Raw genomic sequence first — 25,781 nt, 5'->3', positions numbered from 1 at the left:
GTGGTCGTTTGGACCTAAGGTATGTCTATCATGGCTTCAGGTCATTGCTCTCCTTCACTTTTTATATAATGTCAAATATGTGACTAATAATTCTTAATTTAGGAGAAAACAGTACCAGGTCTGTGTGATTTATTTACAAAGAATGTATCCCTTTACCCTGAATTTGGCGGAATGCATGTAGACAGTAGTGCCTTATGCTAACATGGCAGGCTATCTTCCCATTGCTATAGTATCATGCAGTAGGTACAAGTATCTTGTCAGTGTGGGCAGCAGAAGTTATCACTGTATTAAACCAATATTTTTTCTTTCTGGCACTTGCATACACATTAATGCATGAAGCAGAACATGATTCCATAAGTCTCGTGTTGTTTAAACTACAGTAGGTTTTTAGCACCTAATATGACGTCAGAGACAGTAAAATACTGAACTACTCAAATGGGAGTGGGTGACTTAGAAAATGTTGGGCTACCATTAAATACAATCTTTCCGTTGTCCTGCTCTCAGACAGAGAGCACTATTCATCTGTGTTTTAGCGTCCCATATTTCTTACGGCCCATCATCCTGGTTAGGCACTACTTTATGGGCTTGCTGACATTTGATCATGGCAGAAAGAGAGGGAGGGGGAGAGAGAGGAGGGAGGAGATACACAGAGGAAGAGCGAGGGGGCACGGAGAGAACGAAAGAGAATTATAGAGAGAGATGCCTGAACTGTCTCTGTCTCTGTTTTACCACTTCCTGGTTAAGAGGCGGCAGTTGTTTATTTTGTGTTCTGACTGTGTTTAAGCACTTTTATTTGTCTGCCGTCTAGATATTGGCCTCTGGAGGCCTAGCCTACATATTGTTAATCAATTAAAGTCGACAAAATTCAGTCTTCAACCAACAGCAGTACATATTGTGTTGGTACGGTAGATAGGTCACACATTTTCTATAAGTGGTGGTGCTCTTGTCAGTGTTAAAGAATAGGAATAGCTTCACTCCTGCTCCGACCAGAAACAACGTCAGCAGTTTGGCCAAACTCAAGGCCTTGTTCTGTATCACTAACCCCACACTCAACCGGCCAGGGGGAGCAATCTACACCAAAATAATAATGTTCTCCTTCTCTGCTGGCTTATCAAGGACATCTCTGGAGATAAACTGAAGAGAGAACGAGAGAGAGAAAGAAAAGGTGAGAGAGTGTGATCGAGAGAGAAAGGAAGATAGAGAAATAGAGTGAGAGAGAGAGAGAGACAGACAGACAGATTGAGAGAGAGGTGGGGGGGGGGAAGAGAGAGAGAGACGGAGGGTGAGAAGAGATGGGGGAAAGAGAGAGAGAGAGCGAGACGGAGGGTGAGAGAGAGCGAGAGAGAACAAGAGAGAGAGCAGAAGCAGAATCACATGTTTTCTATTAGGCCCAGCTTCACTATTATTTATTTCCCTAACATGACATTTAAATGCCTCACTCTTGATACTCTGCATATCCTGTAATGAGATATGGTAGTTTAGTATTTGTTTGTCAGAGTTGTGTTTGCTTCGCTGGTGCTCTCAGCAGTATGCTCAGTCTAATCTCCCACAACCTTCCCCCCTCTCTCTCTGTCATCTTTTTCACCTCCTGATGCAACATGACACTTCTAATCTCATTGGGCCTGGAGGGAATCCATCTTGCACAGCTGCAGGTCACTGTAAACAAGACTCAGACACCGATCACCACAAAACAGCCCAGCACACAGCAGCCCTATCAGGGACATGACATGACTATTTATGTTGTATCAGTCACAGAGGAATCCTGATGAGAGCAATACCTTTCTAGCCTGGACATGTAGGCCGAATCATGAAACAGAGCTGAATTCAGTCTGGATTTCCAGGCTAATACGTTTCCAATACGTGCTCTAATCTTTCTGGTTGTGCCGAGGAGAATTGGAAAGATACTGTGCAGCTGCAGTCTTGTTGTAAGGCATTGCACACTTCAGTGTTGGTTGACAGTAGTGACCAGATGTATGGTCTGTGTGGTATTAATGCAAATGCATGCAGAGAGCATCTGTTAGCAGCAGTCTCCATCCTGGAGTCTGTGACAACAGAAGAGTCAAACACACAGTGAGATCAGGAGAGGGCAGAGAGGACTGCACAGCTGTCTGACTCAACCTGTCCATCACAGAAAAAGAAAGGGATGGAGGGAGGGAGGGACACAGAATAAATCAATCAAGAATGCAACAGGGAGTTACTGATTGAAACAGCATTATCGCAGATATTCAGTATTCTCTGTAAACAATATGTCAGTAGTACTGTGCATGATGACCTGAAATATAATTTTATCTGTGGCTATTTCCTCTGTGTACCCTCTAGGGCAGGTATTCCCAAACTGGGTAAGAGCAATGTCATCGGTTAGTTTTTTTCTTACCTGAGTAGCCTTGTTTCACTGCCAAAAAAACAATTAAACCATCTAGTGTTCAGCAAAATAACAACCAAATGTCAAATACAGAATTTGGGGTGGCAGGTAGCCTAGTGGTTAGAGTATTGGCCCAGTAACTGAAAGGTTGCTAGATCGAATCCCTAAGCTGACAAGGTAAAAATCTGTCGTTCTGCCCCTGAACAAGGCAGTTAACCCACTGTTCCTAGGCCGTCATTGTAAATAAGAATTTGTTCTTAATTAAGTGACTTGCCTAGTTAAATAAAGGTTACATAAACATATATATAGATTTTTATATAAGTCAAATAATGAACATCCAATCACATTAACCGTTAATCTCGCGTGGGAAACCTTCACTCTGGCGCAGACATTTAAAAAGAAAAATTACAATTTGAAAAATAAGCCATGAGCGATAGTAAAGATGACTTTCGAGTAGTAAGACATGTATAAAAGCAACAGATACCATTCATAAGAAGGGGCTAGACGTGTCTTATATGGTGACTTACCGAGTGGCTAGGACAGGCAAGCCCCATACTATTGTGGAGGACTTAATTCTTCCTGCTGCCGCGGATATGGCTGGGACAATGACGGGGGACAAGGCCCAAAAAAACTATACAGACAATGACTTCATCAAACAACACTGTTTCACGATGCATCAGTGACATGGCCGGAGATATTTTGAAACCATTACTGCTTCGCATATAAGCCAGTGAATTATATGCGTTACAGCTGGATGAGTCAACAGACGTGGCGGCCCTGGCACAGCTCTTGGTATATGTCCGTTACATTTATGGGGGGGTCAATTAAGGAAGACATCTTCTTCTGCAAACCACTGGATACCAGGACAACATGAGAGGATATTTTTAAAGAACTGTACAGCTTTGTGACGTCAAATGGACTTTGGTGGTCGAGGTTAAAATTTTCTTTAATGACCATCATTTTCACTTGTCTGACCGCTTGCGTGATGACGAGTTTCTCACACGACTGACCTATCTGGGTGATGTTTTTTCTCACCTGAATGATCTGAATCTAGGATTACAAGGTCTCTCCACAAATATATTCTATTTGTGGGACAATTAAGAAGTTGGAGCTCTTTTCTGTCTGCATTAACAAGGACAACACACAGGTCTTTCCATCATTGTATGGTTTTTTCTGTGCAAATTAACTCAAGCTTACGGACAATGTCAAATGTGATATAGCGAAGCACCTGAGTGAGCAATTACGCAGGTACTTTCCCGAAACGGACGACACAAACAACTGTATTCATTATTCCTTTCATGCCCTGCCTCCAGTCCACTTACCGATATCTGAACAAGAGAGCCTAATCGAAATTGACAACAAGTGGTTCTGTGAAAATTTAATTTAATCAGAAGCCACTGCCAGATTTCTGGATTGGGCTGCACTCGGAGTATCCTGCCTTGGCAAATCGCGCTGTTAAGACACTGATGCCCTTTGCAACCATGTACTAATATGAGAGTGGATTCTCAGCTCTCACTAGCATGAAAGCTAAATACAAGGCACAGACTGTGTGGAAAATGATTTAGTACAATCCAACATTGCAGGGTATCCAATACAACCCAACAGTTATGTGCATCCTTTCAAGCACACCCTTCTCATTAACCTGTAGTGAGTTATTCACGAATTTTGATGAATAAATAAGGTTTTATATGTAAGATTGCTAAGTAAATAGAACAATTATTGATTATGTGCCCAGGTCCTAAAAGAGCTCTTTGTCACTTTCCACTACCTGGGTTGTGACAAAAACTCACACTCATTCTTATGTTTAATAAATGTATTGCGTAGTGTGTGTGTGTGTGTGTGTGTGTGTGTGTGTGTGTGGCAGGCAAAAAACAACATGTGAGAGTGCGCTGACCCTGTTGCTAGATGGGGTGCGCAGCTGGAGGTTGAATGTTTGAAGGGGTACGGGACGACACAAAGTTTGGGAACCACAGCTCTAGGGAATGACAACCAGAGTCAGAGAATGCACAGACACACACAGAGGACTCTGGGGATTGGGATGGGCGCTGTCCATCTGTGCTTTCTCTGGATCCCAAATTCAATAGAGATGTGTCCTGTGGTCAAATTGAGTTGCTGTGGCCTGGTTTATGTATTTCTGACTGCCTGGGTCTATTAGGCTGCAGAGACCATTGTCTTGTACTGTCACAGGCTTCCTGTTGTGTGGGAAATGCTCCTACTTCTGGACCTGCTAAATACCACACGCACAAACGCGTATTCATTCTGAATCTATTTACATCCAAGCTCCTCTGCAAAGGGATGTTATAATTCCTTGAGAAATTAGGTTGGTATTATCAAGTTGTTTTCTGCCCAGTAACCTCAGATGGAAATGGGCAATGTAGCTAAATCTGTTACTGCTACAGTAGTACAGATGCCATGCACAGTCCCATATAAACCAGTATATAACTTGAAGTTCCCCATGTTGTGTTTATCTAATCCTTGGGTTAGTAAATGTGATAAATACATGGCAGACTAGTGTATCAATCTAAATACCACACACTCTCCCAGCTGTAGAGTTCCGACCACATTAGCAGATAGGGCCCCCCCTCCCTTAAAACAGCACACCAAAGGGGTTTTAATTATTGGTAATTGAAGATCCTGCTGGGCACAAATGAGACTTAATCTGACAGCATTGCCATTTGCTCTCTCTGGCTGTACAAATGCCCTCCAGCACCGCCTGCCACTCTGTGTCTCACACACACACACACACGCACGCACGCACGCACGCACGCACGCACACACGCACGCACACACGCACGCACGCACGCACACACACGCACGCACGCACGCACGCACGCACGCACGCACGCACGCACGCACACACACACACACACACACACACACACACACACACACACACACACACACACACACACACACACACACACACACACACACACACACACACACACACACACACACACACACACACACACACACACACACACACACGCACGCACACGGTTCACTTCTGCCTCCTTCCTGCTCTCACTAACACTTCCTGGTCCTTAAAAAGCAGACAGACATCCCTAATCGGAAACTCAGAGTGGGGGTCTCTAAATGCCACTCTCATGTCCGTACAAGACACTACTAAAATGCTGGGGTTAATGACTAGTTTCGCTAAGTTGTTGATTGCCGAGCATCTAGACTGAGAACTACGTTCTTAGCTAAATAAGGTATAGTAGACCATGGTGGGGTTGTGGAGTAAATCATGTGAAATAATGTGAGCCATTCTATTTGTTCTCTTCAGTCATGATTGTTATGTCATAATGTCAGTGATTTTGAAAATCAGCATTTGCGATTGTCTTGGTTTGGTTTGCTCAAACCAATATGCATTACAATATTCGGCAAGGCAAAATTTATATTCATAGCAGGAAGTAGAAAGGTTTCAACAGGACCAGTTTCACACAGACCTAATGAAGGGTAGGAGACTGAACTCATGGGCTTTCCTTTTTTTTGTTAGCCATGTGATTGATATTGACGACACTGCTCCTATTTAAATGTAATGACATCCAACAAAGGCACTAGAATACCATCATCATTATCAGGTTCATATGGGCAGTGCTTTCTACTGTCTCAGATCACTTCATTAGCCATTAACCCTCATCTCCTCTCCAGGAATAGCAGCTAGCAAATGTCCCGTTAGTGACAGCATTAGACACACACACATACACGTACTACCTAATAGGCATGTGATTTATATCACAGCCAGTCTATTTCTGTCTGACCAGAGATCAGGATAGAGAGAGGCCATCATTTCAGTAGATTGCTAAAAACGCTGCGTCTGATATGGCAACGTATGGGCCCTGGTCAAAATTAGAGCACTATATAGGAAATAGGGTGCCATTTCAGACACAAATATAGTGATATATGGGCACCAGGATGTCGGGCAGATGCTGCAGAGTACAGAGGAAGGTCTTATCAGATCCACAGTGTTGGTGAATCAGCTTTCCCCATTATTACATGTCATTGCTTTCCTGTAGTGATGAGCCAACAGTGGTTCCTCCGTTAAAAGTTGTGTCACACTGCAGCACAGCTTGCGGTATGGCATGTTGGAGTGCATGACATCATAGTATTTTACTGTCAGCCATTGTTGCCATTAATGCTAGTTCGACCACCGTGTGTTTGAGAAGCTAAGTTATTGAATCAAATCAAATCAAATGTATTTATATCGCCCTTCCTACATCAGCTGATATCTCAACGTGCTGTACAGAAACCCAGTCTAAAACCCCAAACAGCAAGCAATGCAGGTGTAGAAGCACGGTGGCTAGGAAAAACTCCCTAGAAAGGCCAAAACCTAGGAAGAAACCTAGAGAGGAACCAGGCTATGAGGGGTGGCCTGTCCTCTTCTGGCGCGTGCCAGGTGGAGATTATAACAGAACATGGCCAAGATGTTCAAATGTTCATAAATGACCAGCATGGTCAAATAATAATAATCACAGTAGTTGTTGAGGGTGCAGTAAGTCAGCACCTCAGGAGTAAATGTCAGTTGGTTTTTCATGGCCGATCATTAAGAGTATCTCTACCGCTTCTGCGGTCTCTAGAGAGTTGAAAACAGCAGGTCTGGGACAGGTAGCACATCCGGTGAACAGGTCAGGGTTCCATAGCCGCAGGCAGAACAGTTGAAACTGGAGCAGCAGCACGGCCAGCTGGACTGGGGACAGCAAGGAGTCATCATGCCAGGTAGTCCTGAGGCATGGTCCTAGGGCTCAGATCCTCCTCCGAGAGAAAGAGAGAATTAGAGAGAGCATACTTAAATTCACACAGGACACCGGATAAGACAGGAGAAGTACTCCAGATATAACAAACTGACCCTAGTCCCCCGACACAAACTACTGCAGCATAAATACTGGAGGCTGAGACAGAAGGGGTCAGGAGACACTGTGGCCCCATCCGATGAGACCCCCGGACAGGGCCAAACAGGAAGGATATAACCCCACCCACTTTGACACAGCCCCCACACCACTAGAGGGATATCTTCAACCACCAACTTACCATCCTGAGACAAGGCCGAGTATAGCCCACAAAGATCTCCGCCACGGCACAACCCAAGGGGCGGCGCCAACCCAGACAGGAAGATCACGTCAGTGCCTCAACCCACAAGTGACGCACCCCTCCTAGGGATGGCATGAAATAGCACCAGTAAGCCAGTGACTCTGTAAAAGGGCCCCTGTAAAATGGTTAGAGGCAGAGAATCCCAGTGGAGAGAGGGGAACCGGCCAGGCAGAGACAGCAAGAGCGGTTAGTTGCTCCAGAGCCGTTCCGTTCACCTTCACACTCCTGGGCCAGACTACACTCAATCATATGACCCACTGAAGAGATGAGTCTTCAGTAAAGACTTAAAGGTTGAGATTGAGTCTGCGTCTCTCACATGGGTAGGCAGACCATTCCATAAAAAGGGAGCTCTATAGGAGAAAGCCCTGCCTCCAGCTGTTTGCTTAGAAAATCTAGGGACAATTAGGATCTTGTGACTGCAGCGTACATGTAGGTACGGCAGGACCAAATCGGAAAGATAGGTAGGAGCAAGCCCATGTAATGCTTTGTAGGTTAGCAGTAAACCTTGAAATTAGCCTTTCCCTAAACAGGAAGCCAGTGTAGGGATGCTAGCACTGGAGTAATATGATAAAACATTTTGGTTCTAATCAGGATCCTAGCAGCCGTATTTAGCACTAACTGAAGTTTATTTAGTGCTTTATCCGGGTAGCCGGAAAGTGGAGCATTGCAGTAGTTTAACCTAGAAGTAACAAAAGCATTGATTAATTTTTCTGCATCCTTTTTGCACAGAAAGTTTCTGATTTTTGCAATCTTACGTAGATGGAAAAAAGCTCTCCTTGAAACGGTCTTGATATGTTCGTCAAAAGAGATCAGTTTCCAGAGTAACGCCGAGGTCCTTCACAGTTTTAATTGAGACGACTGTACAACCATCAAGATTAATTGTCAGATTCAACAGAAGATCTCGTTGTTTCTTGGGACCTAGAACAAGCATCTCTGTTTTGTCCAAGTGTAAAAGTAGAACATTTGCAGCCATCCACTTCCTTATGTGTGAAACACAGGCTTCTAGCGAGGGCAATTTTGGGGCTTCACCATGTTTCATTGAAATGTTCAGCGGGAGCAATTTTGGGGCTTCATCATGTTTCATTGAAATGTACAATAAGCGACACCTGGAGGGGGTGGAGACAATCAAAAAGGACAGGTGAACCAGATCAGGGTGTGACAGTTTTTTAAATTGTCCGTACCAGAGACTTTAAAACCTTTTTTTGTTAAAACAGACTGTATGCGATTGATTATAATTTCTTTGTAAATTATTATTGTATTTGTTGTGCTGTTTATACTGTTATAAATGTAGCTTAATTAAATAGATTAATGTTATGGTGTTTCTATTCCAAGAAACCAAAAATACATTTTGCAGTAGCCTATGTAGGCCTCAGGGTTTCCGTTAGGAAAATATGGCCCTGTACAAAATGTAGGCTGCGAGTGAAGTAGCGACTGCGAGTGAAGAACAAAATATCTTAACATTTCCACACCCTAATTGTAGGCTGTCCAATACCCAAACAGAAGTTTAGTGAAAATAAAACGGATTGATTTTATCAAGACCAGTCCCCATGCTTGTCTAAAAGCAGCGCGAAATGGTGCTGAAATAGTTGACCACACGTGGGTAGGCTATTGCTTCAAATCCTATTATAACAATTGGATGACTTTGGGTGTTCCAGTAAGCAACAATGTTTTGCCTTCAATTGCATTATCCTACTTTATTCCAATATTTCTGTCATTCAGTGATACTTATTCCCAAAGTAATTCTTTATGGATCTATCCAGATGTGGTTAGAAAACAGATGCAAGGAGATGGCTGAAGTGGCATGCTTTGCAAACACCCATTAATACATGTAAACTCCCTAAACTTGGAAAGAGTCTATTGTCCTGCTTATAGCCCATCAAGGGTGAATGGCTTCTTTTGTAGTCCAATTTATTGGAAAGGCTTATTGGAAAGGCTGCTACACCATTGTTGTGTATTTACAGTATAGTGCACTTTCACTCCATTCTCCGCCTGAGATATATTTAAAGAATATAACGGAATATGAAAGACCATTTTTGTTTCTCTTAGAATAAAAACCTTAGTGCAACAACAATTTTAGTAAGTAATAAGCTATGATCCAGTTACAGCTGGAAAAAAATGTATATTTTCTTGAGTACGCTTGGGACAGTGGAAGAGCAATTTTTACACGGTTCTAAATTCAATCTCTCTTTTGTTCATCCTCACTCCATTCTGTATACTTCTGGCCCGTCTGTATACTTCTGTATACTTCTGGCCCTTCTTTGGGCACTGTCTTAACAACCCTCCAGGCAAGCTTCAATGTCATACAACTCTCCTTCCGTGGCCTCCAATTGCTCTTAAATACAAGTAAAACTAAATGCATGCTCTTCAACCGATCGCTGCATGCACCTGCCCGCCTGTCCAACATCACTACTCTGGACGCCTCTGACATAGAATACGTGGACAACTACAAATACCTAGGTGTCTGGTTAGACTGTAAACTCTCCTTCCAGACCCTCATCAAACATCTCCAATCCAAAGTTAAATCTAGAATTGGCTTCCTATTTCGTAACAAAGCATCCTTCACTCATGCTGCCAAACATACCCTTGTAAAACTGACCATCCTACCAATCCTCAACTTCGGCAATGTCATTTACAAAATATCCTCCAATACCCTACTCAACAAATTGGATGCAGTCGATCACAGTGCCATCTGTTTTGTCACCAAAGCCCCATATACTACCCACCATTGCGACCTGTACGCCCTCGTTGGCTGGCCTTCGCTTCATACTCGTCGCCAAACCCACTGGCTCCATGTCATCTACAAGACCCTGCTAGGTAAAGTCCCCCCTTATCTCTGCCTTTTTTTGCCTTTACCTCCCTTATCTCACCTCATTTGCTCACATCGTATATAGACTTGTTTCTACTGTATTATTGACTGTATGTTTGTTTTACTCCATGTGTCACTCTGTGTCGATGTATGTGTCGAACTGCTTTGCTTTATCTTGGCCAGGTCGCAATTGTAAATGAGAACTTGTTCTCAACTTGCCTACCTGGTTAAATAAAGGTGAAATTAAAAATAAATTAAAAATTATTCCGTTATTTCAAATGAAATTGTAATACATGTTGTCACTCCCGTTCAACAACTCCAAATTGCTTTTGCATGTGCTCCAAAGGGATAACTTGAAATAACATGATATAGTCTAACTAAATAATCAAAAGGAAAAATGTGATTATTGATTAGCCTAGTGGATATAAGTATTTTAGGCATATCATGTGAATTAGGCCTCATGTAAAATCATTGTCAAAGCGCAAGATATTTCTGTTGCATGACAAACAGGTGCTGTTAAATTCCATTATAATTTATCTGCCAGTTTGGAACATTGTAAACACTTTATAATTGTAAAACCTTTAATATAGCATCGCAAAGTTTAAAACAGACGGATTTGTGAAATTGCTTCACTCAACATTTTGCGGTTGCATGAGGCTTGGGGATCACTGAATCAGTAGGATGCTAACCAAACACTCAAATAGGCAACAGAAGCAGGAACAGCATAAGGCTGAGTGACTCACTCATTCCTGGCTTTCGTTCAAAATAAGTTCAATTATAATGCAGGTTTAAAGACACATTCTTTCAGAATGACTTTAGCTTGCAGTCTCTCCTCTCGACTACATCTAATTACGTTTGAACTATTATGAATGAATATATTTGTAGGGGTTGATGCATTTTTCGTTAGGGCAAATCTGGTCTGTGATACTGAGTTAGAAATGCATAACTTTAGGGTACTTAAGCATCGAATATATTGCACGTTTGCCCTATTTTGGCCATTAGGCTACACTTTACAATAGGAATCAACTCTGACTGACCTATTGGTAGTCTAAACTGTGGCACAAATGGGGGAATTTTCCCAACTAGCCGAGCTATTAGACGATCCTTATATAAATTAATGGAGGTGTGAATGTTTCAGTCAGTCTCTCTCCTGTCGCACTAGAGTCCTGCATCAGGCAAAGGAAATCAGCTGACTGGTGTTTTTGAAGTTATTGTATTAGTATATGTATTTGTTGTCTAATATTTAGAAGGCTATTTAAAGAGATTTTAGTTGTCAATGTGCCGCATTAAATTAATTCTGTTCTTAATTCATGGCATGTTTTTTTTTTGCCAAATGTTGAATAGACATGCAGACAAATTAAATAATGCAGGAATATAGGACTAATAGCTTACTGTCTGTAGTAATACAAACAATTAGGCTAAATAAATGTGTATTATTTTGTTGGGTAACGGATCGGCTCTCAGAACTCATTAAGAGGAATCTTCTATCTTCAATATAATCATTCATTCAGAAGGTTCAAGGTCTACAGAAAATTAGATTAGATTACCAGGTTCATTTTCCAGCAGGTTATAATAAGCCATGCCTTCTGGGAATGTTATAAAGTCCCAAGGTTATGGGTGAAGTTAGAAATTTGGCTGTCAGAAGTATTACAATGGAAATGAACTTTTAATCCGCATGTCTGCATATTTCAAGACATGATATATAAGGGTGCAATGAGATACCCTTTTGGGTTGAACGATACTTTTCTCATCAATCATCATGAAAAAAACGTATACTTAAAAACTGAAAATCAACCAATGCAATCCTTATATATTTTATTGTCCAAATGTTGATAGTGCGTGTGGGCGACGTAGTTGTCGTTTGTATGTGTTTGTCTTGTATTGTCTAAAAATGTCAAATCAAATCGTACAAAAAATGTATAAGGAAAAATGAAAAGCTTGCAGCAAGCATCTGATTATTAATTCATTATTCATTATTAAGGATTTATTGGATTTATTTAGTTTACATTCTTCATTGTAACCACAATGTTACAAATAATTGATCACACACAACATGAGCAGATTAACTTGGCCCCAAAAATATCTATCAGAAAAAATGTTTGTCCAAAGTCACGAATGAGTCACTCAGCTTTATGCTGACAAACAACGCTTTATGCTACGAAATAGCCTACAAGCTGAAACGAATATATTAAATTGCCTAAATAAAGTAGTACATTTCATAAATAAATGAAGTAGCTCAGGTCTTGAAAATATGGGCAACCTTTTTCCCCTCCCTATCCTCGCTGGACACTTTCATTCAGTTTCTCCTTCACATCAACAAAGAAGGACTGTGTTTCAAAAACTCACTTCATATAGAGGGGCTATCACTCTTTCACACTGTGGTAAATAAAGACAGTTATTTAGAAGGATTTATGTCTGTTTTTAGAGGGAGAGAAACCAAAAGGCCACAATGCCAATTTTCGAAAATCGTCGGTCCACATATCAAGCGTAATTGCGCCATTGTATTTACCCAAGTTCTTTCTCAACTGCGGGACGACCCACCAGCCTGATGCAGGCCTCTAGTGTCAGAGAAGAGAGATTCTTGGACTGAAACATTCACACCTCCAGTCATTTATGAAAAGATAGTCAATTTCTGCCTTAGACTACCGATAGATCAGTTTAGACACCGATAGATCAACTCCTCCTTGTGCTATTGTGGTAAAATGACAGAATGACGCAATTTACCACAGTCTGCCACCATCTACCACAAACAGTCACGACATAAGCTCTAAACTTTTAATTGAGGAACCACTGTATTAGAGTGACAGCTCCAACAGGCTGGCCCTAAACAGGGAGCATACAGATTTCCTGCCACTGAGCACTTAGCCTCAGTGAAATGTGTAATAATTCCAAGATGAAAATGTGTGCCCTCGGAGAGGTCATCCATGTGGTCAATTCGGGCCAGCATTTTTCATGGATGAAAGTAAATATGAATATGGTTGTTATTTCTTTAATAAATAGTTTTATGATGGGAGTATCCATAAATATGTACTTTTATTGAAAAAGAGGAAACAGAGGACTTTTTCTTTTCAAGCCTATTTGTGAGTTCCTATGTCATGTGGTAACAAGCATCTTAATTAGCATTGGGCGTGGATGGGGATGTTTGTCACATTGATGTTGGGGTTGCTTGTCACAATCTGACAATGGGGATTCCATTGTAGCAAAGTATCCAGTAAGATAAATTACAAAGAAAAGACACCTAGAAGATTTATTTTCCAGATGTTGAAAAGACATGTTTCACAAGTTTGGACAGCACAGTACAGCACAGCACATTAGAGTCAGGAGAGTTTAATTTAGCAGAGAACAGTACAGTAGAGTACAGTATATTAGAGTACAGTGCAGTACAGTTGAGTTCAATATAGTGCAGTACAGTACAGCAAAGTAGAATACAGTTGAGTTTAATTCAGTAGATTACAGTACATTAGAGTACTTACTGTACAGTACAATTGATTTTAATTCTGTAGAGTACAGTATACTGTACTTTACCCTACTGTACTGTACCCTACTGATCTGAACTATACTCAATTTTACTACTTTACTGTGCTCTAGTGTACTGTACTGAGCTATGATCTGCTTTTTCTACTATACTGAATACACTTTAGTTTTCTTTACTGTACTGTTCTCTGCTGTGCTCTACTGTATACTGTGCTGTCCAAACTTGTGAAACATAGACGTCTATGATTGGTTCAGATTTGGTCCTGTCCGGACCTGCTTGTCAAACCTGTGAGTCAGCGACTCCGACTGAGAGTCAGCCGCACACGTGCGCGCACACACACACACACACACACACACACCTGTGTTCTTATTTGAAAAAGTCTGCCCTGTTTTCAACAAAACAATTAGTTAACACAAATGTATACAGCTTCACTTTTTTCACTTTTTCAAAATATTTAATTTCCATTCAAATAAGGTCACAGTTTGTTTTATTAAGCAATGATGTGACGATTTGAGTGGGGAAAGAACTACAATCTCAAAGCAAATATTCAACTAAGTTTTTTGTATGTACATAGAATTACTGTTCAATAAATAAAGGATTTGCAATAAATAAATTACTTTTTCTAAAACTTTGTAAATGGTGCAATTGTTGCTGGGAAAAAATGGCAAACACTGTGACAACCAACCCCGTACTGTGTGACAACACACCCCAGGATGGGGCTCCCTGTCACAAGTGGACAGAGTGTGTTTAATGTCTTATATCTCCATGTTGGAACAAGATATGAGGATAAAAATTGTCTCCATTTCAATCCAAGACCTTGGTCTTTCTCTTAATATTGAAAATAGTATTGTAAGATATAATGGTGCAGAGAAAAACACTAGTAAAAAGTGTGACGATCAATCCTGATCTCCCCCACAATTGGCTCCTAGCCTCAGGAGCTGATGCTTTCAGTTTGTGTTAGAATAGTTGTTTGGAACTGAACATTTTCAATCTGCTCCCTCTTTTGCCTCTTTGGAGTGTGAGAAAAAGATGGAAGGGAGGAGAGAAGAGAGGGCTGTTGATGAGTCATATTTTCCACTATCAGAGGTTAGATCATGTGACCAGGTAAAAGTGGGTGGCGGCACGTGTGCAGGAACACAGGTGGGAGCTGCAGGAGTCCCTCCCATCTCGGGGGCAACCACAGATGGCAGACTGTTCGAACTGTGTGTGACAAATACCACCAAGGACACACAGTAACCACCTGCCTGAGGTCCCCCCGTGGTTTACAAGGTCACAGACTGACCTTCACCCAAACACCCATAACCCCACACTCTCTGTGCCAAGCATTGCCCATGACACAGCCAACCGGTATTCGATAGCCAGTAATTGAGTATTGATTGCCATTAATCAGCTGAAGGAGAGGTTGCTGAGTGGCCCTATGTGAGGCCCATAACTCTCCATTGGCAAGCACCAGAGAGCTCTCAGACATGATTCCCTGTCTGTGTAAGGAATGGGGTTTAAGTGAGTCCTCGCTGATTAGGCCAGGGGAGTCTATGTTCCTGTGATTTTAGGTCTACTCAGGCCAGGCCCATGTGTCACTACTATGGGACCGGGCACAAACACCGTGGCCATGCCCTATTACCACACAAAGAGAAGGGTTTAGTGAATAGCGGTGGGCCCTGTTGAGTGAGTCACCCTGGCCGGTTGAATCAGTGAACCAGTGAACACCGTGTGTTCAGTGTTGGCTGTGCTGCAGGGGTTAACATGGCTGGGGTGAACCACTGTGGTGGGAGCTGTGGCACGGCTAGAAAGAGAGGCTTATTAAGACAGATCATTGAATATCTACTTTGTAAAAGTACTCAGTTTAGTTCTTCATAGACTGGTCATAGAGTTCAGACTTTTTTGGCATTGCAAGCAGACAACATTGCAGGCAGACATAATGAGAGTAGACGTTTCACCGACCTCCAGAATCTAGATGGATACAAACAGGGTAATGAAGAGAGAGAGAGTGAAGGCAGTGGGAATCCATGACACTTTAGCAGTCAGAGAGCGAGAGAAATGGCTTTGTCAACTCAATAATCAAGAAAATTCCTGCAACAAGTTCATAGCCAACCATTAACTGCATTCAGTGAAATTGTAGTGATGACAAATTAGAGCAATTGAATGCAAACATGCTTTGTGAAAGTTGGCATGACCCATGGAAATAAGTGATCCCTGCCTGTACTCCTGCTCCGGGCTACTACTTTGTCTGTGGTCAGCCTGCTCTGCTAGGACTGTCTCCTACATAATAATAGCAAGCTGTTATCAAAGAGCAACAATGCAATGTGAAAAGTCCTGCTGTTTGTACAAAAATGCAAGAATAGTTGTTGGTCTTGCTGTGAAGTATTTCTGCTTGCCTGGACATTCCTCAGGCTTCCCAGTCTCTTATTATTAGAGGTGCGTGTGTGTGCGTGTGTGTGTGTGTGTGTGTGGTAAATATAACATGTGTAGCATGTGGGGGGGTGACCCCTCCTCCCAGGCATTATCTACAGTCTAGATAGAGCCACTGTCTTTCAGCTCCCATTATGTGATTAGCAATGGTGTAGTGGAGGGTAAACACTGTTTACTCACCTTGTTTATTTTGCGTGAGCGTTTACCCACCCTTTGCGGAAAAATACATTGAACGTTTAGGGAGCGTTAACTTTGCGCAAATGTTAATCCGCATTTACCAACCTATTTTCTTTACCCCCTGCTGAATCAAAGTCAGGCTTACAGCTAGTCACGTGGTATAGGTGCTAAGAAAGTCAGATGAAGAACTGTCCAGAAAATGTCCGTCTATTGCAACATGTTTCCTTTTGCCCGACTTCATGGTGTGAAAGGCTATGGTAGTAAAGGACCTTACTAGTGACTGAGGCGACTCTCACAGTAAGAGAGATGAATCATACATTTGCATTGTCAAGTTCTCAGGCACCGGGGGAAAAGGAAACCAATATCCTTTAATCCTGCCATCGCATTACGTTCAGTCCCGTTGTCCTGAGGTGTTTGGTCAGCAGCAGCACCTCTCTCTGCTCCACTCTGGTAGCGTCTGAAATGGCATCCTATTCCCTACACAGTGCACTTTTGACCAGAGGCACCCCGATGCAGCCATGGTCAATAGTTGTGCACTATACAGGGAACTACACAGTTCCTCAGTGCTAGGCACACACATCTGAAATTGGTACTTGTACCCATGTGCCAGGGTAACCCCTGGTTTAAAAGGGATTCTTGAGCGTTCCATTTCTAATGGTAGCTCAAACACAGAGAACAGCATGAGAACAGGACTTTGGTCCAGGAGAGAGAACGTGCTCAGCTGTCTCAGACGCTGCATTGGTTCCATAATCACCACATGACAACCTAGTGGCAAATACAGTCATGTGATATGTGCTATTGGGGCACTGACACCACGCACACCTCCCCATCGTTTTAGCCTCCACTGAACGTTCACACTGGAAGGTCTGTCTGACTGTGGGGATCGTCAGAATGGAGCGGGCATGTTAAATTTGCTTCAAGATAACTGTACTTTACATTAAATGTTGATTTTTAACCCCTACATTATGAAATATACTCCTGGTTCTTTATTCTGTATATTTTATTTGGATCCTCGTTAGTTCACGCCTTAGCGATCACTATTCTTCCTATTTACTAAAAAATGTAAAGTGTTAATTTTATTCTGCGGTTGTCACGGCCGTCGTAAGAAGTGGACCAAGGTGCAGCGTTGTTTGCGTACATTTTCCTTTTTTATTTAAAATGTTGCCAACAAAACAACAAACGAAAGACAGAAAGCAGCAACCGTGAAGCTTACAGGGCTATAGTGCCACAAAGAAAGTTAACCACACACACTGAAGGAGGGGAAAAGGGCTACCTAAGTATGATTCCCAATCAGAGACAATGATAGACAGCTGTCCCTGATTGAGAACCATACCCGGCCAAAACATAGAAATAAAGAAACATAGAAAACAAAACATAGAATGCCCACCCCACATCACAACCTGACCTAACCAAATAGAGAAATAAAACGGCTCTCTAAGGTCAGGGCGTGACAGCTGTTTTAACATTATTGAGCTATAAGGTATCTGTAGTGGACTGTGCAGTCATTGTGTCCCTGTTTATAGTAGCTTCATAAACATGTTTGCCACGACAGGGTGAAACTCAGTAACACACTAACTCAGTGAAATGATTAATGGATCTACTCTACTGGTGAAGGTGTCCAGCACCTCCTTCTCCTCTTCTGCCTCCACCCTCGACTTACACACAGAGGACCATTGTCCAGCCTGAAGGCCTCACTTGAGGGGAAATGTTTGCTTAAAATAAATAAAATTCAAATTAAAAATACTACAAGGTGTGAGGCAGTTGTACTTTTGAATGTCAATTATTTACTGTACAATAATGAACTGCAAACAGCCCATGGATAACATGCAAATATTGGTAATTTAAATAAAAATGCTTAGTATTTAACTGAAAAGGTCATGGGCAGTTTATCATTCACCAAGCAGCCCTGCAACTTTATGCTAACTAGCGCTTAGATAGAGAGAGAGAGAGACAGAGAGAGACAGAAAGAGAGAGAAATCTTAATTTCCCTATTAGTTGTTGGTGTGAGGGAGTCAGACTCCAGGAGAACGCGTGATGAATCACTAAGCAGTCTGTAATTATTTCTAAATCAATATTGTGACAGGAAGGCTCTCTCCAAATCCCAGCCTGTTGGATTAGGGCAGAATGGTCCCTGTGGAGTGGTCACCACACTAGAGCTCTGGTGTGGCGACCATGATTGATGAAAGACAGACAGACAGACAGACAGACAGACAGACAGACAGACAGACAGGGCCTCTCTGCCTTGCTAACATGGAGATGCCTACACTCATATGCACATTCGCAGGCACACACACAACTGTTAACTAATCTGGCCAATCAATTAGTCCCAACCCTATTTATTTAAGTCTTGTCCAGTCAGCAACTCTCACAGCATACTGGGGTAGATGGTGTCAGACCGAGATGTGTTCTCAGCCTCTGGCTCTGACACCACCCTCCTGAGCAGTGACTTTTATGACCTCTGGGTTGTGCTGTGGTCAGTTCGCCTTGTCTCATCTAGCGCTGTGGTTATCCGCTATGGAGCCACTATATGTCAAGGGTGGGGGGGGGGGGTTGGGGGTGGGGGTGGGGGATGCAGACAGATGTTCAGCTGTGATGGTCAGGGGATCCATCAGTGGTAGCGCGCTACGAGAGAAAAATATATTTCATATGAAATATGTCACACGTAAATAAATTGATTTATGGGGTCCCTGCAGATATAACCATGTAGGCAAAGGTTCCTTTCTGTATTTGTTGGAGCAGCCTGTACACATATTTAAAATATACTCTGCTTTAATGTTTAAATACAAAATGTGCTATAAAAGACCTGCTGAACAAGTCCGATTTGATAACTCAGAGAGAGATGGAGCGGAGGATTTAATGATTTCTCACTTCACAAGTTCCACCTGCCTTCGCTCTGTAATATCACACACAGGTTAATTTCACTGGCGAAATGAATCTCTCGCAAGTAGGAAATGTATCCTTTAGCATAATGCTACAGAAAAGCCCCCACTTGGTCTCTCTCGCTCGTTTTCTCACTTCCTCCTTACCTCCCATTCTCCGTCTTTCTCTTACTCTGTCCCCCTCTTTCTCCCTCTCTCTCTCTCTCTCTCTCTCTCCCTTCCTCTCTCCATCCTCCTGGCACTGCGAGCCACCTGCCCTGGCTTCAGCCAGAGTGGAGAGACCATGGCCTCAGCCCAACACCCCCTGACAAACATCATCAAGCAATGTCGAGCACACATTTGTCCTCTTTGTCTTTTCTATATACAACTCTTATTTTGCATTTAATTAAATTTTTTATTGAACATAATATCTTGTGTTGTTCTTGTCTATTACTGTTCTGTACTTTTATGTGGACCCCAGGAAGAGTAGCTGCTGCGTTTGCAGTAGCTGATGGGGATCCTAATAAACGAAACAAACGGCAGGACTGGTGGCTGCTCTGCCCCTCTGACATGCCACTGTATTAAAGGAGACTTCATCCAAACATGACATAAAGTGACTCAGATCAACAACAAAAAACTGCCACCTAACTGTCACAATGGAGCCCGTTTGAAATGCTGCTGTAGACGAACAGGGGAGTTCAAGAGCAAAAATTGTGGCATGCCATTTTTCACGCAACATTAGAGAAACCAGGATTTTCGAGGAATGTTATCAAAGATGTCAATACAATGTAACATAGTCTGTTAGGTTGACTTGACTCTATGTGAATGTTCAGGAGGAGACTATGGAAACGTGTAGGCAATGTAAGAGAGGGATAAAACACCGTCTGAAACCTTGTCTTGACGTTGTGGGAAGGGTGAATCGCAGTCAGAAACGTTGTCTTGACGTCATTTGACTAGTGAAACAGTCTGAAACCTTGTCTCGACGTTGGGTGAGGGGTGAATCGCAGTCAGAAACGTTGTCTTGACGTTATGTGAGCAATGAAACACAGTCAGAAACGTTGTCTTGACGTTATGTGAGCAATGAAACACAGTCAGAAACGTTGTTTTGACGTTGTGTGAGCAATGAAACACAGTCAGAAACGTTGTCTTGACATTGTGGGAAGGGTGAATCGCAGTCAGAAACGTTGTCTTGACGTTATTTGACTAGTGAAACAGTCTGAAACCTTGTCTCGACGTTGGGTGAGCAATGAAACACAGAAACATTTACATTTACATTTAAGTCATTTAGCAGACGCTCTTATCCAGAGCGACTTACAAATTGGTGCATTCACCTTATGACATCCAGTGGAACAGCCACTTTACAATAGTGCATCTAAATCTTTTAAGGGGGGTGAGAAGGATTACTTTATCCTATCCTAGGTATTCCTTAAAGAGGTGGGGTTTCAGGTGTCTCCGGAAGGTGGTGATTGACTCCGCTGTCCTGGCGTCGTGAGGGAGTGTGTTCCACCATTGGGGAGCAAGAGCAGCGAACAGTTTTGACTGGGCTGAGCGGGAACTGTACTTCCTCAGTGGTAGGGAGGCGAGCAGGCCAGAGGTGGATGAACGCAGTGCCCTTGTTTGGGTGTAGGGCCTGATCAGAGCCTGGAGGTACTGAGGTGCCGTTCCCCTCACAGCTCCGTAGGCAAGCACCATGGTCTTGTAGCGGATGCGAGCTTCAACTGGAAGCCAGTGGAGAGAGCGGAGGAGCGGGGTGACGTGAGAGAACTTGGGAAGGTTGAACACCAGACGGGCTGCGGCGTTCTGGATGAGTTGTAGGGGTTTAATGGCACAGGCAGGGAGCCCAGCCAACAGCGAGTTGCAGTAATCCAGACGGGAGATGACAAGTGCCTGGATTAGGACCTGCGCCGCTTCCTGTGTGAGGCAGGGTCGTACTCTGCGGATGTTGTAGAGCATGAACCTACAGGAACGGGCCACCGCCTTGATGTTAGTTGAGAACAACAGGGATCACGCCAAGGTTCTTAGCGCTCTGGGAGGAGGACACAATGGAGTTGTCAACCGTGATGGCGAGATCATGGAACGGGCAGTCCTTACCCGGGAGGAAGAGCAGCTCCGTCTTGCCGAGGTTCTGCTTGAGGTGGTGATCCGTCATCCACACTGATATGTCTGCCAGACATGCAGAGATGCGATTCGCCACCTGGTCATCAGAAGGGGGAAAGGAGAAGATTAATTGTGTGTCGTCTACATAGCAATGATAGGAGAGACCATGTGAGGTTATGACAGAGCCAAGTGACTTGGTGTATAGCGAGAATAGGAGAGGGCCTAGAACAGAGCCCTGGGGGACACCAGTGGTGAGAGCGCGTGGTGAGGAGACAGATTCTCGCCACGCCACCTGGTAGGAGCGACCTGTCAGGTACGACGCAAACCAAGCGTGGGCCGCGCCGGAGATGCCCAACTCGGAGAGGGTGGAGAGGAGGATCTGATGGTTCACAGTATCGAAGGCAGCCGATAGGTCTAGAAGGATGAGAGCAGAGGAGAGAGAGTTAGCTTTAGCAGTGCGGAGCGCCTCCGTGATACAGAGAAGAGCAGTCTCAGTTGAATGACTAGTCTTGAAACCTGACTGATTTGGATCAAGAAGGTCATTCTGAGAGAGAAACGTTGTCTTGACGTTATGTGAGCAATGAAACACAGTCAGAAACGTTGTCTTGACGTTATGTGAGCAATGAAACACAGTCAGAAACGTTGTCTTGACGTTATGTGAGCAATGAAATACAGTCAGAAACTTTGTCTTGACGTTGTGTGAGTGTTCCTCCAGAAGAAGCATACCGTGTCTGTCTGTTTTATGGCAGGATTTCGGTTCCCTGCTTCAGAGGATTGGTTGATTGCTGTAGCGTCGGGGAACAGCTGCTACCAAGCCGAGCGTAAAAAACAAAACAAATTGAGCCTGGGGTTTACGTCTAAACTGCATGCGTACGTACGCGTGTTAAGATCTCCTACCTTTCCGCAAATTGCATTGGATCAGGGAGAGAGAAATAACGATGCATGACTGTGGCTTCTTTAAATCACTCTTTTTAATAAGCAGGCCTGAGTTGCAAGATGCTCAGAGCTGAAGAGACTAGAGTATTTATGTTTCATGAGGAAAGGTTTCAAACATTGGGATGTATCATCCCTGATAACTGTGGACAAAGTTGATCCATTACAGCTAGGTGGATGGGGCAAAATTGTGACTTAATTCTAATCTGGGGGTCTGTGCATTAGATGAATCTAATCCATTGAAGGGTCACGGCACAGCTTCTAAATAGCTGAGAGACTCCAGAGAGGGAGAGATGAGAGGGGGAGAGGGGGAGAAACGGAGTGTAGAAGCTAGCAGGAGAGGAAGCTTCAGATTAGCTGAGAGACGAGGGAATGAGAGGGGGAGTTTAGACTGTCTGAATGCTGCAGGGAGACAGTAGGAAAGGGAGAAAAGGGGGAGAAGGGGAGAGAAGAAGACACACACAGACAAACTAACATTCTCCAATCTGTATTCTATCAGCCGTCTCCCATTGATTACAGTTTACAGTCAAAACCCCCTGTCTCCATCCCCATCTCCGTCCCCATTCTCTCCTGTGCAGTATATGAATACCTAATAGCGTGTGGTCTGCTGTCTGTATAGATTGTGTATTCCAGTTGTGCCATGTCGGCTTCTTTGGTATGCAGAGCACAGAGCTCAGAGCTCAGGTAGTAATTCCTCTCTGAAGGGAAGAGAGCTGCTGCTAACGTATGTCTGTCTGTCTGACTGTCTCTGTCGGTCCGTCTGTTTGTCTGTGTTGAAGAGAACGAGATGCCTGGACTGATTGAAATGTTCTGCTTTCTTTGTCTCTAGTAATTGCTCTTTCTCTCTCACTTCCTCTCTGACTCTTTTCTCTCTCTCTTTCTCTCTCTCTCTCTGTTCCTTCTCTCTTTCTCCTCTGTGGCACCTGTGAGATTGGGATGGAGGGTAACTGCGAGTCATGCATTATGGTTATGTACATGCCATGTCGATGTTATGTAGAAGTCATTGACACCGCTGCAGCTCATGCATGTAGTGCTTCCTATTTGAGATTCCAGATGAGGTGCGATGTTCAGTATGACCGAGACTACTGCTGTGCCTCTGTTAACAGACCTAGCTTAATGTAAGAGTCACTTCGTCTGACACAATAAGAGCAAATACTGTACATTTGTTTTGCCTACAGCAGACGTAGTAAGTAGTATGCATAGTACTATTCCTTACATTGTGACTTGTGCAAGTGAACATTATTATACAATGAACATGCAATGTTGACATCTCCTTAGTACAGCAGATTGCTACCGACCATGATACTGTGAATCAGTATGCTACTGCCATGGCTCTTTCTTGGGTCTGGAGATGTCCCAGAAGCTTTCCCTTCCAGCTCTGATTGGCGGATTGTTGCCTGGCTACCCAAACTCCTTGCTCCGGCCAAACGCTATCCCACAGATTAGTTTCTTCGAGGCAATGAGTCTGGATCTGAGTACCTCCCTGATGATTTCTAGAATGCTTACCGTTCTGATTGGTTCCACAAACCAGTTGGTTGGGCCAGAGCCAGAACAGGGTTGGCTAAAGCAGCATTTTGAAAATTCGGCATTGGCTTTGATAGTCTGATTGGTTAGAGATGATCCAATCGCTGATGATTTTGTTTTGTACAACACCCCTCATTTTGCCTTCACCACAAACAACTTCGATGGTATGCGGTATGGCGCGAACCTAAAGCAGAGGAAGAATTCAGTTTGAGTTGTTAGGCAAGGCGGATTGAGGATCTCATCTCAGTTCAGCCAACGTTCCTCTATATCCTCTTTCTTCCCCCTGGCAGTGTGTTAGGGAGGTGATAGAAAGTTCATTTTAGGATTAGCCGCAGGGCCGGAGGCAGAGCTGCTTGCTAACAAAGAGAGAGTTATGAACGTGAATCCCTGTGAAACCAGCCAGGGAGAAACTGATGATCACTGTAACTGATTTACCACCCTGCTAATCAGCTGAGGAGACAAGGAAAGGCTGCTCTGTATCTCTGGGCATGTGAGGTGGACTGAGTCAGGGCTGCCTTCACTCTCAGATAGACACAAAGAAAGTGTGTGGGCATGTGTTCGCCTGTGTGTGTGCATGCTCGTGTGTGTGTGTTAGAGGTGTGCCAAGTAGTCGGACAAAAAGAGTATCGTAGCGGAAATGGGCAATTTTCTGGTTCCAATTATGATCAGAGTATTTTTTTTTTGTAATTACCCGTGACTGGGAAAAACCCTGCATCTTTCTCATGTCAAGTGAGGTACTATGTGGTCTAAATAACTAAACTGACTAGTTAGCCTGCCTTTAAAGTGAAAGTGGGGCTGTACGTTGATCCTAATGCTCTGATTGGATAGAGTGAAGCTGCACTTCTCTGTTTCGGTCTGATCATTTGTCTGCCCACTGCAAGTTGAGGACATACAGGCACAGGTCATACACACACACACCACTCTGTGGCTCTTAATCTTTAGCTTGTTTGGTATATAAACATGCTGGAAGGTATTTTGCCAACATCTGCTTAGGCATATTAAAACAATTATGTTTTTTCCTATCACGAGTATCATCCGATCCGACTATCAACTTTCAATTTACGGATACAATTACGACTATGAGTATGGCCATGTCGGCACACGCCTACTGTGTATGCGTGCGTATGAATGCACTTGCGTCCGACATTGAGAAAGATGGCGAGAATTCTTTGCAAAGAACTATAGTTTGCCATTTAAACTGTGAATTCGGCATCAATAAGAACAGGAAGAAAATACAACACATTTGGTGGGCCTATTCTTTTTTCTAACACCAGATTGTGTCGCAGTGAGTGAGATCAATACAATGTCAACTAGAGGTGACACATTTGTACTATACAATGACATTAGTATGTTCATGAGGTGTGATATCTCTACTGGATGCTTCATCTGGAGAACATGTGGGGGACTGATCACTGGTCTGGAGCTGAACTGATAGCACTACAAATCTCTATCCTACTCCCACTAGAGACCACATGATGGGTAGGTATTTGTTTTTGTATTTATTATGGATCCCCATTAGCTTCTGCCAAGGCATGTGGCTGTACCTTTGTGTGTGTCTCTTCACAGTCCCCATTGTTCCATAAGATGTCATTTTTTCAAATCTGATTCTACTGCTTGCATCAGTTACCTGATGTGGAATAGAGTTCCATGTAGTCATGGCTGTATGTAGTACTGTGCACCTCCCATAGTCTGTTCAAGACTTGGGGATTGTGAAGAGACCTCTGGTGGCATGTCTTGTGGGGTATGCATTGGTGTCTGAGCTGTGTGCAAGTATTTTAAACAGACAGCTTGGTACTTTCAACTTGTCAACAACAAAACAAGTAGTGATGAAGTCAATCTCTGTACCACTTTGAGCCATGAGAGATTGACATGCATGTCATTAATGTTAAGTCCCTCTTTGTGGCACCTGACCAAACTACTGACCAGGAGTATAGGTGTGACAAAACTAGAGCCTGTAGGACCTGCCTTATTGATAGTGTTGTTAAGAAGGCAGAGCAGCGCTTTATCATGGACAGACTTCTCCCCATTTTAGCTGCTGTTGTATCAATA

The 25,781-nt window shown here is 43.3% G+C and overlaps 1 protein-coding gene across 2 annotated transcripts in view; it reads left to right on the top strand.

The window, feature by feature from the left end:
* The window catches only part of LOC118398374 (SAM and SH3 domain-containing protein 1), a 328,711-nt gene that overhangs the window by 45,389 nt on the left and 257,541 nt on the right, over positions 1 to 25,781 (top strand). The gene's annotated exons all lie outside the window — the stretch shown is intronic.

Source organism: Oncorhynchus keta, chromosome 19, assembly GCF_023373465.1.
Source record: "Oncorhynchus keta strain PuntledgeMale-10-30-2019 chromosome 19, Oket_V2, whole genome shotgun sequence".
In the NCBI taxonomy this organism is placed as follows: domain Eukaryota; kingdom Metazoa; phylum Chordata; class Actinopteri; order Salmoniformes; family Salmonidae; genus Oncorhynchus; species Oncorhynchus keta.
Note: the sequence above shows the minus strand (reverse complement) of the source record. Positions and strands in the feature narration are given on the sequence as shown.